Source organism: Crocodylus siamensis, chromosome 13 (assembly GCF_052110815.1).
Source record: "Crocodylus siamensis isolate JL-2025a chromosome 13, ASM5211081v1, whole genome shotgun sequence".
Classification (NCBI taxonomy): Eukaryota; Metazoa; Chordata; order Crocodylia; family Crocodylidae; genus Crocodylus; species Crocodylus siamensis.
Genome location: NC_143407.1, coordinates 25666846 through 25681444, shown reverse-complemented (window position 1 = coordinate 25681444; position 14599 = coordinate 25666846). Strand labels below are relative to the sequence as shown.

The 14599-nt window shown below is 44.4% G+C and overlaps 1 long non-coding RNA gene across 5 annotated transcripts in view; it reads right to left on the bottom strand.

Annotated features, from left to right (window-relative positions):
* The window catches only part of LOC149854118 (uncharacterized), a 276904-nt gene extending 262559 nt beyond the window's left edge, over positions 1-14345 (bottom strand). For all 5 annotated transcript variants that reach the window (XR_016438946.1, XR_016438942.1, XR_016438943.1 and 2 more), the window contains exon 1: positions 13998-14345. This is a non-coding gene — a long non-coding RNA (uncharacterized LOC149854118). The remainder of the gene's footprint in view (positions 1-13997) is intronic.
* Between the last annotated feature and the right edge of the window lie 254 nt (positions 14346-14599).

Genomic DNA, 14599 nt, shown 5'->3' with positions numbered 1-14599 from the left:
CATACATACTTGACTCCACTTCCTCTTAGCTTATGTAAATGTACACATCTCCATCCCCTTTGCACTTTTTATAGCAGAAGTGTGAAGACCTGACAAGTACTGATGTGTACCACTTAGATAGAAACCAAGGTTGAAAACTATGCACGTGAAACCATACACCTTGGGTTTCATTTGCCTCACTACATTCATCTCTAGGCCTGTATATAACCTAAGTCCTTTATTAGGGATTTACATGGCTCACAGACTCCGTACTCACCCTTGTGACCGTGTCACCCTAAGGGAACAACTAACTGCATCCTTTAATGATGCATCTCCATGCTATCCCTCAACTGAAATTCCCCTTCCAATGTCCTCAAACATCCTTCCCCATGCTCCCTTACACTACACTTCTCCTAGGAGAGCAAAGCCCTTGTTCACGGCCAATCACAAATAAAACGTTTACCAGTTAAACTTAAATTGCTTTTCTTTTTGATGCTGAGCTCCTTGCCCATTACTTGCTCATTGCCCTTTTAGATCAAAATCTACTGGGGGGCAAAAACCTTGTTTTATTTATTGGGTTACATCTTTAGCAGGGTAAACAGAGGGTTGCATACATTTACAACATTTTAGAATCCAGCTACACTATCTTGCATTGCTTAGAGGACGTGACAGAACAAAAGTTCAGCTGCTTCCCAAGAAAAATTACATGACTTGCACTAAATTAAAACCCTCAATGTGTCGTTTATACTTCAGACTCCAAATGAATGTTGAATTTTATATGGTTTTCCCTATATTCCTCATACCCAAACACATAGCTCTGAATGACTCTACCCAGCACGCAATATTAATTTTCTTTATGTTAGCTCAGTGTTAAATTAATTTATTTTGGCATTTCATAAACCCTTCTGCGATACTGTATTTAACTAGAATATTTACTCAGATGGCAAATTCTTTGGGACTGGTCAACTTTTGCCCAGTGGTGATACCAAACCTAGAACAGAGGACTCATGGCTGGGGGTCCAGTATACGACACAACACAAACAAAAAATAATACCGATACTGTAATGAAGCAGGTAAAATGGGGGCTCTTTCTAAACTATAAGGCCCATAACAGGAAACTTTGGTGCGCATACAGCAGGCTTGCCAGCAGCAGCCCGGCTTGCTGGCTTGAAAGAGCTCAGAGTGATTGATGGGGCAATCCACAGGGACCCCAGTGATGGTGCACAGTTCGGTGCATGGAGGGTCCGGGGAGCAGACCAAGACCCCAAAGCTGCATGAGGCAGTTTGGGTCTCCAACCCACTGCAAGAGGCAGGGCACCTGGTGCATAGATCAGTGCACGGAGGGTCTGGGAGCAGGCCGAGACCCCGGAGCTGCATGAAGTGGCTTGTGTCTCCAACCCTGGCACGAGGCTGGGCACGTGGTGAACAGGGGTCACCAGTGCACAGGACAGTGCAAAGGGCCAAGAGGGGCCACCAGTGCATAGGATGGTGCACAGGGCCAGGAGAGGGCCAGAGGCTGGGAGAGACTTGAGCAACTGAGGACCCCCTGATGAGGGAGGAGGCACCTCAGTTGGAGGAATGAGAGCGGACTCAACAGGCCTCAGAGATTCTCACAAAGGAGGAGGGTCCCCCCACCATTTCTGTAGCTAGGAACTGGAAAGAAAGCCCCCTGATGGGGAAGGCTCCCAGGTTCAGGGTCAGCATTGGGGTATCCCTTCACTCTTCTTATCTTTGGGGCACAGCTATTGCTCCAGGGCAATTCAGGTTAGTTTTTGGGTGTTTGTCTCTGGTACCTGCACCTTTTCATTTGTAAGCCCTGTACCCCAGGCTTGGTGAATCCCGTGCCTCATATTTTGTGAACTTGCACGTCATGCTTTGTAAACTTGCATTCCATTAGATTATAAGATTGCATGACTTTTAATGAGACCCTTGCTTAGGCCCCTTTGATTCCTCACCTTGTATATAGAGTGTCTGCATATATATGTAAATAGTCTGCCTATAGTTCCTGTAATGTGTGAGATTATATATATACATACATACACACACACACACACACACACTATAACTTGTATAGCTTATTAAATTTGTACATAGTTAAACTTAACATGTATCTCGGCCTTGCTCTATAGGGGGAAGGAAGGAAACTATATACAGCAGACAGTTTCACCTCCCATGGTGCAGCAGCACCCATTACCATCCCTTCATTGGAAGAGGGGGTACCCATAGCAGTACCACCCGGGTAACACACATGTCAACAAGTACTGATTTATTCCAAAGGTTGTGCAGGCTACACGAGTATAAGCAACTCACTGACTAATTCATGCATCTGTTAATATTGCATACAAGCTGCATGGGAAAGTGGGTCTCGCTAGTGTGATATACACCACTCACTAGAGTGAAGTACATGTACATGGCTCCAGAGGCATGATCAAGCTTTCCTCTGGATTAATTCCAAAAGCTGATCTTAGCTGACCCAGTTGCAAATGGGTGCCTGGTCATTTGGGCTGGTGAGTCAAGTGCAGTCAGACATTATGCTAGACATTAGGGGTGTGCGAAACAGGCCCTATTTGATTTGGATTCGGCCCGAATCAGGGACAGCGACTTGATTCGGCCAAATCCGAATCTGAAGATTTGATGCCGATTTGGAGAATCAGCTATTCAGACACAGACACAGCTTTAAATGTTTTTTCTACATACCTTGAGGTACTAGGCATGGTTCATGCACAGTGCAATGCTGGGGCCGATGGAGCATCCCACAGGAGGGCGGGGGGGCCCCCGCATGCTCAGCAATGAACCCCAAAGAAGGATCACTTCTGGATCCGCTGGGGAATGTGCAGGGGCACCCTCCTGTTCCCCCCTGCCTCAGCGATTGGCCACGGAGGAACCCCACATGCCCCCCAGATCCAGAAGGCACAGGGGACCCTCCTAGCGCATTCCCAGAAGTGCACTAGAAGTGCTTCTAGTCCACTTCCGGGTCTGCTGCCGAGTATGCTGGAGACCCCCCTGTGCTTCCATGCACCCCAGCATCACAGCATTCATGAGTCGCCTGCTACCTAGGGGTATATAGAAAAAACATTTAAAGCTGCATCTCTGTCCGAATCGCTTCGGAGAGATTAAAGGGTCTTTGATTCGGTGATTTGGCCCCTGAATCAAGCCGAATCGGTTCAGCAACCGAAGTTTTGCACAGCCCTGCTAGACATGTCACTCCTTTATTTGCCAGTAACTTGAGTGCCTTAGCCACACTAGCCCAATGGGGAGGGAGCTTTGACTTCACGTGGAACAGTCATTTCAAACGTAAGAGGCAAATGCCAAGAATCTGCTTGATAATATTCAGCAAGGAGAGAGACAACTACTTTGAAAACCAGTTTCAGATACTGATTATAATGTTATTTCATTAGGAGAATCGTTAACTGTGTTCAAGTTACCATGATGTAACATGATCCTTCTTAACAATCTATACCCCCAGCTACATCTTATCAGTTAAACACTGCTCAGGAAAATGTACAGCTCTTTTCTACCCCAAAAATAATAATAATAAAAGATGGAGAGAGAGAGAGAGAGAGAGAGAGCGAGCGAGCAACATCTGCATACATACAATTTCTAGAGTGAATACAGATGTCTGTTAAGTCATTTTTGCAGCAATTAAGTAGACCCTTGGGGTACATTTTTCTGTTGCTTTGATCACAAACTAAAAATACCTTTCATGCATTGTTTAATACCGTTGATACTTGACAGGGATGAAGAGAACCATTATATTGTCACATCCAATCCTCTGAAGCTGTTAACATAACACAATGTGACTGACAGTGTCAGATGTTTGGGAAGGAACACGGGAAGAAGTGCAGAGGGCTGGGTCAAGAAACTGTTCTGGGGAGATTAAATGCATTGTTATTTGCACAGGCCTGGGTTGTGATTTCCAAAAATGCAGAACAAGCAAACATACAGGTCAGAGGCCTAATTGGGAATCTGTTTCAAACAACATGTTAGTTTAGGAGCTAAGGTATAAGGCAATTAACTCAGCTTTTAAACCCACTCAAATCTTGTTGAGCTAGTGACAACTGGCTTAATTTATTTGTGGAGAGACAGGTGCAAGCAATGATAAAATGCACACTGAAGTCTTCTTTCTTACTGTTTTTCAAAAGTTAAATCAAACCCATTAAATTGTTAATGAATATTTTGACCATTTAGAGTCTCATGGGGAGTCGTCCTTTCGAGAAGGTCTCAGCATCCTCCAGGAAAAGATTCGGTAGCAGCAAGTCTACTGAAACATGCCAGCCCCACCCAACGGAGCTAGGACTTTGAAGATATGTAGCTCCAACATCTACCCCCAGTAGCACCAAAGCGGTGACAGCTTTACATCCACAGACACAAAGGATCTCAGCATTTCCAACCTCAATCGTTCAAAAAAACATAAGACAAACTGCAAATCTAAGAGGTTGCTTGAATACACTTTTTAGCGTCTTTTGTTTTACCTTCTGATGTCAGAGCCCGCAGGGCACACAGACAAGTTACATTTTTAAACTTTTCTCTTCAACCATGGGAAAACTTGGTCCTTTTGTTAACAAAGGCTTAAATCACAGCATTCGAGAAGCTGCAACTTCTAGGAAAAGAACACTAAATATTTAAGAGACGCAGTGAAGTTAGCAACACCATCTTAGCAATCCCACAGAAAGACTTCAGGAAATGTGAAGTGTGAGGAAAGGGGTGGGAGTCAATACATGGGTCGGCTCTAGACGTATTTACTAACCACAGACTGCAAAACAGTCCCAAGGACTCCAGGAGGGACCTCTTTGGGAGGCCACCCCTATGGGATGCAGTGAGGACAAAGTGCATAGTGAGGTGCAAAGTGTGTTGCATAGTGCAAACCCTTTGGGAGGCCACCCCTATGGGATGCAGTGAGGACAAAGTGCAAAGTGTGTTGCATAGTGAGGACAAAGTCCTATCATCTGAGGGAGCTTTATATGAAAGACAGCTTAGCATTTTTCCCCAAAACTGAGACCACTTCGAATTTAGGAGGACGCTCTAATAATTACAGCCTATACCCGAAAAATTATAAATCATTATAAATTTCCAAGTATAGAATCAAATTATTGGAGAGTCCTCTTAAATTCATCCCCAGCCCTGCTACGGTGGCAAAGAAAGCAGTAGCAGGGGCAAGCATAGGGAGTCAAGTGGCAGTGGGCAGGCAGCCTGACCTTGGCCCTTGCCCCCACCCCCCATGCTTTTTCCCCTGGTGTCTGCCCCCCTCCAATAGATGATCCCCCCCGCCCTGATGTCTGCCTCCACTGTCACATGCTGTGCTGCCACTGGATCCCTTGCCACGCTCTGGCTCCACACTGGGTCTTGCACTGCTCCCTGGCTTTGTGCTATTTCCCTCACCACCTTCTGAGTCCAGCTGTTCCCTGGCTCCATGCTGATTCCCTCAGGATGAAGCTAGGGAGGAGGACAGTACCCAGCGCAGAGCTGGAGAGCAGTAAGGGAATCTGAACTGGGTCCTGCAGTGATCCCTGGCTGCCTGCGGAGCCAGAGAGAGGCAAGGGAATCAGCATGGAGCCAGGGACCCAGAGCTGACTGCAGGTACTACATTTTTACTTGATCCTTGGCTCTAAGACAAGGCTTTCTTTTCCTTGTATTGAACTGGGGGGGTGGGGGGAGGAACCTTGTCTTGGAACTGAGTAAATATGTTATATTTTGAATAGAGAACTAAAAATGCAAGGTTGAGTTTGGACGTGAAGGGTGGGCTAAGTAGCCACAAAAAGACTGGACGGAGAAATGGCGCTGAGTCATGAGTTATTTCAACTGATAGGGAAAGTGGAACAGGATCCCAGGGGTTATGGCAAGGAATTTAAAAATTAACATTCAAAAATCACATGCCTCAAACTGTACAAGTTACATAATTACCTCCCTTCTCCCTATAGATCGCTTCATGGGAAAGTCCATGCCTATCAATGACTTTTCACTTTCATAATTACTTGATATTTATTATTAAGGGGGGGGGGGAAACAGTCAGTCTAAATGAAACATTTTGACTGGCCTAACTTTTTTTTTGTTGCAGTACTTGAAATCTGGCAACATTTGTCCTAATTTCAAAAGATAAAAAAAAAAGGAAATCTTGAAATTATGCATGGGACAGCAAAATTGATTTCCTGTCCGCCTCAGGTCTCTACAGACTCTGCTTCCCATATCCATGACAAAGGTTGTTAATGTGAGTTCTCACCTAAGGAGCAATTTTTAACAGATATTTGACAGGGATGGTACCATCTGATCCACTAGGAAGCCCCTAGTACTAGAAACAGAGGGCTTAGATTATAGAATGAATTATGTTACTGACTCACTGTGTAGTTAAGTCATTGTACTCCTCTGTACCTCTGTTTCCTGGTCTGTTAAACTATTAAAATGATACTTGCCTTTTTTCGATAAGAATTTGAGACTCTTAAAAAAAAGAATTTAAAAATTCTATAGGAGTGAATGAAATAGTTTACAGGGGTGTAGGTTGTAGCCGTGTTGGTCCAAGGACATAAGCAGACAAGGTTCTTTGGGTGAATCTGATATTAAGTTGGTCTAATAAAAGATATGAGATTCACCAAAGAACTTTGTCTGAAATAGGTTAAGCATTCAAGAGAAGTACAGTTAGAGTATATTAGCCAGTTTTACAAGTGACCATTACATCTAAATATTACTGTGTTGAATGTAAAATATTTAGAACTGGTTAGTCTATGCCAGGAAAGGCTGTTGTCATTTCTATAAATACTACAAGAGCCAAGATTTTTAATACTAAATAGTATGACATACATATATGCAATAACTACTTTCCATAAATTTCAAGTATACTGTGATAACAAAAATAGTCTCACTGGTTTTAAAGGAACCATATACAATTTCATAGCAGGCAAGGTACAGAACATGAAATGAATAGTATTTTTAATACAACCCATCATCACACCTGTAATATTTTATAGTAAGCTGTTTTGGCCTTTTAAACTAAAAGCGTTATGAAAACTATTCTAATCACTGCAAGGTCCCTGGAAAGTTATTGATGTTATTCTACTAATTTATTCTACCACCAATAAATGTGTGTCCTGCCTTGCATATCATAGTGTTACTTTTGCTCTGAACACAATGGCTACTTAATTATCCCTAAAGCATATATTCCTCTGAATAAACACCATGTGCAAGCTAAGAATTAACCTAGCTGACAATAACAATTAATAACAATTATTGTTTATACAGACCTTAACATTCCCTAAGTGCTTTACAAACCTAATTAATTACTAAGCAGGGAAAGGAAAATACAAGCAAATGTATTGCATTATGTAATAAAAACAAGAGTGTTGTGATGCGCTGTTTAGCATGTATATACTACTGTCTTCTGGATACAATCAGAAACATTCACTTGTGTGTCATAATGTGTAGGCTGGTAATGGCTGAGATTCTTCTTCTTAACTGCAAGTGGTAGAGACTATTTTCTGTCCCCACTCTAGTACCAAAGTGACTCCAATGTACACCAGCCATAATAGTGGAAACAACCTACCTAGTTTTAAGATCGAGTTTGGTAAGTTTATGAACAGAATTATAGGATATGGTTGCCTGTAATAGCAGAGAAGTAAATTCGGTGACCCAGGAGCCCCAATCACATGTGCCTATATACAGCTTATTACAGCACAACACAAAACAACTGACCTGCAAAGATCTATGGAAAGTTGTCTAAAACAATAAAGAGTCCAGGAAGTTTTTCCATCTCCAAGTGACTTTGTAGCCAGTTCAATGAAATATGAAAGCCTGGAGCAGGCCCATTTCCACTCACAATCAAGACAATCTTTCAAATGAAAACATCATAGAATGCGGCTTATTTTTTAAACAAGAAGGATCCATTTTCAAGAGCAAAAAGAAATTTAGGAGGAAAAGGAAAAAACAATATTCGGTAGGACTGTGTGAAGCTTTGGGTGCCGATTCAATTCAGAGGCGATTCGGCCTGATTCGGTAGCCGAAACTCCAAATCAGAATTGAATCAAAGCACCAATAAAAAGATCCAAATCGATTCGGAAAAGATTCAGAGCGCTTTTATGATTCAGGCTACCCCAGTGGCTGCAGCAGGGAGCTGGAGCCAAACTTGGAGCTGGTAAGTAGGGGGTGGGGGAGAGGCCATGGGGGGGTCCTACCAGGCCCCATCCCCTACCCACTCCCCCAGCCCTGCCACGGCTGCCCCAACCACCCCAGCTCCCAGCCCTTTAAAAAAAGCCCCATTCATCGGGTGCTGCCAGGCAGGGGTGATCCCTGCTCCCCCCACTGCATGGGGGGCTGATTCAGAGAATCTGCAGCAGCCAAATCTCCAAATCAGATTCAGCCAAATCAATTCAGGCAGTGACTCAAATCACCAAATCAAATCACTGTCCCCCGCATCGATCAAACCTGAATCCGAAGCAAATACTAGCCTCTTCACACAGGCCTAATATCAGGCAGTTTCATCCTTCATTGTAAATATTGCACAGGCTTCTAATATTTAAGGCCCACATTTCTTTCAGGACGGTCATATCCTGCAAAGATCGTTTCAGTTTTTTTATTGGTTTTATTCATAGAATATGCTACACTTTGCTCCTGGAAGGATGCTTGTGTCTGCCTCTGAATCTTTTGATAGCCACTACCTGCGTCAGTTTAACAGCCTAACTAAAGTACACCAATTCCTATGTTTTCATAACACTGGCAGGCCATATAATTCAAATATGGTGAAATAAGGTTGGTTGCTGTCATGAACTCCATCAGATTTGGGGAGTGTTTATGGGGCATCATGCAGGTTTCCTTCAATTTGTTTTACTGATATAGTTTGTGTGGTCTCATTGACAAGCCAATATTATGCTGTGTTCATTTATGTCACTTTTATCTCTGTATGGATTATGTTATGCCCTCTGTATATATCTTTACAATTTGGGGCTTGGTTTAGTCAAGGAACTGAGGGGTGCATAATTAGAGGGAAGGGAGTAGGCAAAACTGCTAAATGTGTCTTGCCATTTTGTTACTAAGGCAAAAACAATTACCACTCCCAAGCACAGGTAGTAGGGGTACTTGTTGGGATGGGGACCTCAGGTTTTATCTGCCTTTAATTTGAAATTCAATCCCTCAGTAGCAAAGGCATCTCAAAGTAATGGGCCATTAGCTAGAGGAATCTCTGTTGCCCCCTCTCTTGCAGGAAAGACATTTCTAGAGAGACTCATGAACGCTTGGGGGGAGGGGGGGTTGGTTTGGAAGTATTTTAGGGGCTATCTGTGAACTCCTGGCCTGTGGATTATCTCAAATTTGGAGACAGCCCAGATCCCCAGCAGTCAGGGCTGACCGGGTCAGCAGGCCTCTCAAAAGGCCTAGGTTGTGGCCGGATTGCGGGGAGGGGGGAGCTGGCAGGAAGATTCCCCTGCTGCAGTCGCAAAATCTGATGTAAGCGCAGTAGAGCTGAGGTTATCCCATTACAAACCTTGGTATGTTTCTTGGGGCAAGCAATGGGACAGGAGGAAGAACCTTAAGGCTTCAAAGATACCTGAATGCGATAGTTCTGACCACTAGGAAAGCTTCCACTCCTTCATAATTCAAGCAGTTTAAGGGTGTGTGTAGATGAAATTGGGGTGCTAAATTGAAGTGGTGGGGTTTTAAAAACACCGCTTCAATTTAGGGCCAAGTAAGCCCCCGTGTCGTGCACATACCTGTGCGCTTACCTGCCTCTCTGGCAGCAGGGAGGGGAGGGTGAGCTGCTGGTGGGCAGAGCGGTCCCTGAGCTGTGAAGGGGGCTGGGTACTTCCCTCCATGGCAGCGGTGCCCCCCCAGTGGCCCCACCCCCTTGGTCCCCCATGCAGCTCAGGCAGACAGGCAGGCTTCAGGGGGGATCAGGCTCACCCCTTTTTTTGTTTCTTGGATGGAGCCTGTCCTCCCGGGCTGCTGCCAGGCTGCCTGCACAGGCTTCCTGCAGAGCCCTGAGCTGCACAGTGCCCAGTGCTTCGCTCCACAGCTGTAGGGACAGCAAACTAAAACTCCTCAGAGGAGTTTTAGTTTGCTGCATCCCGAGTCATTTAAGGTGCATTACACTGCCTAATTTGCTACAGTGGCTGGAATTACTATGCAATACCCTGCCAACACATGCAAACACCAATACCATTAAAGTGGTACAAAAGCACTCAACCCACTTTAAAGTGCTGTGCACACGTGCCCCTTATTTTGTCTACACACGGCCTAAGATCTTTGTGACATGTTATACTACAAGCCGCACAAATGTTCATGGGTTAGTGCTAGCTGGAGTTTGTAGCAGTCACATGTTCAGGCCAGCAGTTCAATCCTAAAGGGTGGAAAGGTAAGAAACCCACCCAACCCTTGTCCCCAAGGCTCCCTGCCTTACTTGTATTTGCCCATGTGGTCTGTCCCAGGAGCAGGCAGGGAAGGGTTAACTTGCCTACCCAGCCCTGCCCTTCTTCTCCCAGCTAAGCCCTGCTCAGAGAGCAACAGCAGTGGTTGTGGCTTCTAGATGGGCATGTTAACCCTTCCCTGCCCACTCCCAGGACAGGCAGCCACAAATAAGCAGGAAAGAAGCAAGGGAGGCAGTAAGCAGGGATCTGGGGAGGACAGGGGTGAAGTGAGCCTTATGTGGGCCATCAGGGGAGATGAGCAGGTTGGGTTTTTACATTAAGGTGTAGCCTAGAGTAGCTATACCTTGGTGTAACAGGAGCTGGGTAGCATGGATCAGAGATAATCCTGTCCTGGAGTGACGTTAACTTTAAGCCGCCTAACTAGTGTTTAAAATTCATTGCAGGTGTTAATGTGCAGGCAGCCCAGATGATAAGAGCTCCAGGAGCTACCCAGAATAACCATGTAACAAGGCCCAAACTAAGATTTCAGTAATAGAGTTAAAATGAGATCTCTATAATAGAAAGTCAAGTTTTCACCCACAGGTATAAGCAGCAGACTTTACAATAAACACAGAAGTATTGAAATAGAAGTGCATGCTATTAAGTATGTACACGCTATTATCAATGCCTAGAGTCTAGCATGATAGGTACTTATAAATACTCCATATATATATATATATATATATATATATATATATATATATACACATACACACACACAGACAGAGGCATGCTTGTTATTCCTACCATCAAAGGCTTCACATTTTAAAAATATTCCTTCAAAACAATTTATTCCCATACCTAAACCATGCTGTGGTTTACCCCAGCAACTGTCATTTTACTACAGGGGCTGAATGTGAAAATCCAATTAAAAACCCAGTACTTAAAGTGTGTTCTCATTAATTTGTAACCTTATACGAGAATTTGAAGAAGCTGAGACCCTAAACTGTCACTTAAACACAGGGCGAGAGAAGAATTTATTCTTTTAATTTAACCAAGTCACTAGAAGAAAAGACAATCTTGCCTGACTTATCTTTTCAAGGACCTGCAGTAATAAGCATTTAATGTTCTGTTTTAGGTAAGTATCACCAACCCTGAGCTGGGGAAAGGGGTTGGAGGTGCATATGTGTGTACATTAGGGCTGTGCAAAGCTTCGGTCCCAGATTTGATTAGGTGGAGATTTGGCCCAATTCAGTGGCCAAATCTCTGAATCCAAATCAAATCAGAGGACCCTTTCATCTGTCCGAATCCAATCAGACCCCCCCCCAATCAATTTGGAAAGATTCGGCAATTCAGACATAGAGACAGCTTTAAATGTTTTTTCTACATACTTCTAGGTAGCAGGGGCTCGCGAGTGCTGCAATGCTGGGACCCCCCACCCATACCCCTCAGTTCAATGACTGGTGCCTCCTGGGTCTGGGGAGGTACCCAGGGTCCCCCTGCAGCCAGTTGCCAAGCTGGGGGGGTGAGGGGGGGCCCCCATGCACTCTGCGGTGGACCGGAAGTTGGACCAGAAGTATATCCAGTCCTCTTCCGGGTTCACCGCCAACCACGTGGAGGGCCCCCCCGCACACCTGTGGGACACTCCATGCACCCCAGCATCGCAGCGTTCACGAGCCATGCTGCTACCTCAAGTATTTAGAAAAAACATTTGAAGCTGTGTCTACGTCTGAATCAAGGATTCTCCGAATCAGAATCGAATCTTCAGGTTCAGATTCAGCCAAATCGAATCAGGGACAGTATCCGAATAAACAAAATCGAATCACTGTCCCTGATTCGGGCCAAATACGAATTCGAATAAATCAAATAGGGCCCGCTTCATACACCCCTAGTGTACATACGCACTCACAAGCTGATTTGGCTCCACTAAGTAGAGAAGGGTTGTGCAGGACAGTAGCCAAGCATCTGCAAAACACAGGTTCGGTTCCTTGACCTTTCATCTAAGGCATAGACCCTCCAAACATAAAGACATTTGGATGCTTTTCTTGCTGGGATCCTTTGGCTCTAGCTGACTTCCTGCCCTTTGGGCAGGGGGCTGGACCCGATGATTTTACAAGGTCCCTTGCATCCCTAATGTCTATGAAATCTATGAAGACACCTAACTTCTACCAAAGTGAGCAGGAGTCACATGCATCCAAACATCTTCAAAGATTTGAGCCTTAAACTGTGGAAGAGATTTTTCAAGATATTTAAGCACCTAAAGACACAGCTGGGAATGCGAGTTAAGCACTTTTAGAAACTCCTACAAGGCACCTACCTGCATTGTTAGGTGTTTCTGTACTTTTAATATCTGACCCTTTATTTCTAGGTTTCCTGCTGCTAAAATGGAAATAATACAATGTCCCTATTTCAACTGCACCCTGCAGGGGCTCTCTGTATCTTTCATTCCCACCCACCAGCTCTTTGTGTGCCCCTCTCCTATTTGCTTCTACTTCCGAGTTTCTCTACAACTTCTCCCACCCAGACCATGACATCCTTGTCCCATATAACTGTCCTATTTTTCCCTGGTACTGGGGACTCCAAGTGCACCCCATTCTTTTACCCTTCTCCAATGCCCCCTCCTCATGTCCATGCTTCCACTTCCACCGTTCCAGTTCTTACCCTCTAGGAGTCTCCTTCCCTCATCCCCACCATTGCTTTGTGGGTCTCCTTTTCTCCCCCAATGCACCCCTTTATCTCTGTTCTCATCCCCATTTTTACAGGTAGGGAAACAAAGGCTGAGGCAGGTGAAGTGACTTGCCCAAGATGACCTAGCAGGACAGTGGCAGAGGTAGGAACAGAGGTCAGGTCCCCTGAAGCCCTGCCCAGCTTTTGGCTTGAGCAAAATGTCTTAAGAGTCATTGACTCAGAGCTTTTAAGGGTTGTAAATGGTTACACTCGTTATACAAAAGCATGAAAACATAAATTTTAAATACGAACAGAAGTGGGAGGCAATATTATCACCCTGCTGTTATTCCACTGAGATGATCTGAGATCAATAGCTATGACCTGTTTGACTAATTGCTTTATTAAGAAGGAAAGGGAAATGGGTTAGTGCATCAGCAGATATCAAGGGAGGCTGATCTAAATGAACTCTGAAGGGTCCAATGCTCTCATTCAGCATCCTACAAAACCTCTTTACATATAATCCCCACAACAAAAAACTCCACTTTAAGCCATTTCAAAAAGGAAACTCTCATAAAATCTCTCTTTCAATATCTTGTCAAAATCAGCATCCTCTGTGACTAGACGACTGTCAGGGTGATCTATAGCCCCTAGCTAGCACTGTAATATAAGCTAAATTGCCTGAGTCACAAGCAATGATAGAGTCATTCTACAGGAAATTGGAAATCAATTCTTGTCATCACTGTACATAACTCCTTTATCAGAGTTCCAGTTCACCAGTGTAATGCAAGTGAAAGAAGCTGGGAGCTGACAATCCTGACGATACTAACACACATACGAAAAAATCCTACACGTATCAAGCGGAGAAATTCCATGCATTAAAATAGTATTATGCGTATGTGAATGCTGCCTGATAAGAGCAGCCCAAGTGGACAAAATATTGAAGTGAAATGGAGAACCACATATAGTGGGAAGCAGATAATCCATAGACACACTGTATCCTATTACAGTAAATTAAGAGAAAACACTTACCTGGGATTTCCATTGCCTGACTGGGGTTGTAACCACAACCCGTTCCCTGAGCTGGAAGAACAAAAAGTCATTTGATTGAACTGCGTGCAGCCAGGTAGCTGAGTTAACTAATGGAGCTCAAACTTCCCATATCACAGAATTAGAAATCATTTTGACATTAGCCTGACCCAGATGAAGATGTTCAAAGTAAGTGACAACTGCCCTCTTTAGTGATATATTTGCAAGTCTTGAGGACTCTGCTCCTGGTGTCAGGTGATTAGGTATGAATCTCAGCTTTCATTTTTCAAAAGGTTTCCAGGCCTCATGCTTGTGGAGAAAAGCTTAGAAACATGACTTGACTGCAACCTTAAAGATCAAAAATCAAGAGGCAAAGAAAAGGAACCACATTGCTATTGGATCCTTATGCATATAACTATGGTTGTAAATAGGTGTTTACCCCCAAAAGCCAATCTGATACCAGATGCAACTTGTACCTCTTGGCATTAGCTAGCATGCCGGGGGAAACATGAGCAGATGCCGGTGGGGGTCCGTGCTGTGGGAGAACGGGGTGGGGGGAATCTTGCTTGAGCAGCAAGCTGGGGGGGGGGGGGGGACGCACAGGA